The 3,865-nt window shown below is 34.5% G+C and overlaps 1 pseudogene; it reads right to left on the bottom strand.

The window, feature by feature from the left end:
* Positions 1 to 1,738: 1,738 nt before the first annotated feature.
* Positions 1,739 to 2,788, bottom strand: LOC145054597 (ethylene-responsive transcription factor ERF017 pseudogene; annotated as a pseudogene).
* Between the last annotated feature and the right edge of the window lie 1,077 nt (positions 2,789 to 3,865).

Genomic DNA, 3,865 nt, shown 5'->3' with positions numbered 1-3,865 from the left:
CTTGGAAGAGTGTAATTTTAACACTAGTACAAAAATATCTTTGGTAACAGTTTTATTAAAATAGTTTAGCCATACTTTTTCCTATTTATGTGGCTAAAGGTTATTTATGAGAGTGTGGTATTGTTTTAGCTACATTTTAACTTAATAACCGTGACCATTGCCAACAATATACACACAATTTTAGTGTCTTGTTTAATAGTGCATTGTCGATCTCGTTTTATGCTGATGAAATGTCGATTGTAAAAATGCTCAAGGTGGACCAAAAAATGATATTACAAATAGCAATTCAGGTATGGAAAATTAATTTTGGAGAAGATTCAAGAAAGTTTAGTTCATGGTGGTCAGAGAAATGATGTTATAGTTGGTGATTTAGATGTGGATAAACTAAAAGAGGAAAAGGGTTTAGAGAAATTGTTTAAAGAGATCGACACATTTAAGAAATTTACATTGGTGATTGAAACAAGTGTGTATTTCGAAAAACTTGTTGGTGAATTACAAAAAGCTAAACCAACTCCGGTGAAAAATATCAATAGCAGATCATCCATTAAAAAACATATAACTATATGTTCTAATCTATCCAAGTATATAAAAAAGAAACATAAAATACAATACCAAAACAAAATATCATTCATGTTTGAACTTCATACATAATAAATTACGAAACAAGTGATCACAATGCACCCACATTTGACTTTCACGACATTAAATAATATCACCAAATTCTAACAAAACATCATGGTGGTGGCGGTGGTGGTGTTGGTGAGAATGAGATATGTAAAGCCCTATTAATTAATTAGAAAGAAAAAAAGATAAAAACATAAAATACAATACCAAAACAAAATATCATTAATGTTTGAACTTAATACATAATAAATTACGAAACAAGTGATCAACAATGTCCCCACAGTTGACTTTCACGACATTAAATAGTATCACCAAATTCTAACAAAACACCATGATGGTGGTGGTGGCCATCATGGTGGTGGTGAGGATGAGATATGTAAAACTCTATTAATTAATTAGAAAGAAAAAAAAAGATAAAAAATAAAATACAATACCAAAACAAAATACCATTCATGCATGTTTGAACTTCATACAGCATAAATTACGAAACAAGTTTTTTTTTTTTTTTTTTTTTTTTTTTTTTTTTTTTTTTTTAAAGGGCAAACTAACTAATCTATTCCTAAATAATTACTTATGTCTCCACCGAGACTTGAACCTCAGACCACTCATATGAGATGGTCACTCCATACCGCTAGGCCATTGACCATTTAGTAAATTACGAAACAAGTGATCAACAATGCACCCACAGCTGACTTTCACGACATTAAATAGTATGACCAAATTCTAACAAAAACACGATGGTGGTGGTGAGGATGGGATATGTAAAGTCCTATTAATTAATTAGAAAGAAAAAAAGAAAGATAAAAAGGATATTCTTACATTAGATTTAACAGAAAATTTTAATATTGTTAGCCTAGACGATCAATTATGCTTGATTTTGAAACTATAATGATACTCAATTTCCCAAAACTTAAACTTAGACTAACTGTAGTTTAATGGTAATCACTTAAAATTCAAACAGTACTATAAAATAAAACGAGTCTTAAGTTTAAATTCTCCGAACTCCAACTTTAGATGATTTCGAAAAAAATATAATAATTGGGTCACATGTCACGAGAAGCAATTTCGCTACTTAACAATAATTAAACACATATGAAACACGTGGGAAACAGGGTACATAAAAGAGAGCTGGTAAGTTGGCTATAATAATTGGAAAGGAAACAATGAGAATGACAACTATATAATGGACAGCGTATCTCCAGAAGATATATATTATTTTGTATTCTATCTCACTATACACAAAAGTTATCCACATATTACTATTGTGAATAAATGCGAAAACATGAGATTGGTCCCATTAATAAAAAGGTGGTCCATCTCCCTCCCCATAATTGGGTTACGTTATTAGCGCAGGAACTCCGGCAACTAAAACTTTTCCAGAATTCTGATCGATCATATCATGCAGTATAGTAACGTATATGTATATCTAGCTACAACATATTGTACGTTTAAAAGTTCCAGAGGAATGATGACCCTTGCAAGTATATCCCATCACTGTTATCTTCTCCGTATACATAATCACTCGGAGGTGGCGTCGTTGTCATGAAATAATCATCAAATCCCGGATATATCCCAAAATCTGGCACACCAGTATTGTTATAGTTGGTACTGTTACCAATATCATTATGATCAAGATTCATGTAGCTGAAGTCATTTAGAAACGGAGATGTTAGGTGGAGCTGCGGGGATTGGGAAGTCGAACCCTCACCATGATCCGTCTGAAAAGCTCCGTCGGAGATGGAAGGCGAAGGGGAATCCTCGGAAGAACTGGAAGAGGAGGAGTTATTATCTTCGGTGGTGGTGCAGTTGGAGTTGGAGATGGAGTTTGCAAAGCGAGAAGCTGCAGCTTGGATCTCCGAAGGAGGCAACGATGTACCTCCGGGAATGTCAGGGATTTGGTCGGGAAAGTTGAACTTGGCGGTGCTGCCACGGAGACAGTAGAGGGCGGCGTCGAAGGCTCTTGCGGCTTTTTCCGGTGTGTCGTAGGAGCCTAACCAGATCCTTTCACGGCTGTTTGGTAGCCTGATTTCGGACACCCATTTCCCCCATTTCCTTTTTCTCACACCTTTATACTTGGCGTCACTACTCCTGTCATGAGCAGATGGTTTTTCTGGTTTAACCATTATTGTATTATTGTTAAGAGACTTAGAGTGCGTTGGTGATGTGTTTCGACTTTGGAATTGGCGGTTTCTTATATATATGTGTGGGAGGTGACTGCGGTAGTGAGTGGTGGGTCAACATGACGCGTTGACTGTTTGACCGGGAAACATACGTGGCACTACGGTCAGTGCTTACGCGGTGTGGTCATCCAAGGGTGGTTCACGTGCGTTTAGAGTATCCACAATAATGACATCTTTGGTGACATATATCATCTCACTGGGCTAACCGGGCTATTTGTTCCGATAAATTAAGGTTGCGACTGGTGCCTCGCTGCCTCTTAGTTAAACTGATAAATTACTTTTTTTTTTTTTTTTTTTGAGTTTTTTAAAATGTCATATTTGTTGGGTTAAAACGGTAACACTCCAAGTGTTTATATACACTTTATACTAATACGGAATTGAATTTTGATTTTCTCTCAAATTCGTTTGGTATCTTATATTTTTGTTGTGTGGTTTCATCTATTGACACTTCAAACTATAGTAATGTTTTTAGGTTAGTATGAAGTAAAATTTCCAATAAACCCCTTAAGTTTATAAATATATTACACTTTTTTATGTTTTTTTAGTGACTGAATGATATTAAAAGAAATAGGATTTAAACGTCAAGAAATTCTTTTATTACTAATTTTTCTATTTTTATTCACAATCCAATCAAATAAATAGTCAATAAATCTATCAATCAACCGATTCCTTTTAATTTGTTTGCCGATAAAAAGAATGTTGTTGTGAAAACTCCAAGGGTGTATTTGGCACAGAGCGTTTCGGAACGTTTGAGAGCTTCTAGCTTATAGTGTTTGACAAAGCGTTCAGTTTTAAACAAAAAACTTCATTTGACACTACAAGCTTTTAATGTTTAATTTAAACAAAACGTTCCAAATCCAAAAGCTACTTCACGTAGCGTTTAACAAAATGCTATCCGCTACACCTTACATGTTACCTGTTTCTAGTTAGCAGCTAGTTTTGTCAAACACGCCCCAAATCAACCATCACATTGTGGCTATAATCACTTCTAAGACCTCCCTTTTTGATGAGTTTTCTAGGTTAAAAAATAAAGATTTGCACAACATAATTGACATAAAACA

The sequence above is a fragment of the Lactuca serriola genome, chromosome 5, assembly GCF_051521515.1.
Source record: "Lactuca serriola cultivar US96UC23 chromosome 5, Lser_US96UC23_V15, whole genome shotgun sequence".
Taxonomy (NCBI): Eukaryota; Viridiplantae; Streptophyta; class Magnoliopsida; order Asterales; family Asteraceae; genus Lactuca; species Lactuca serriola.
Note: the sequence above shows the minus strand (reverse complement) of the source record. Positions and strands in the feature narration are given on the sequence as shown.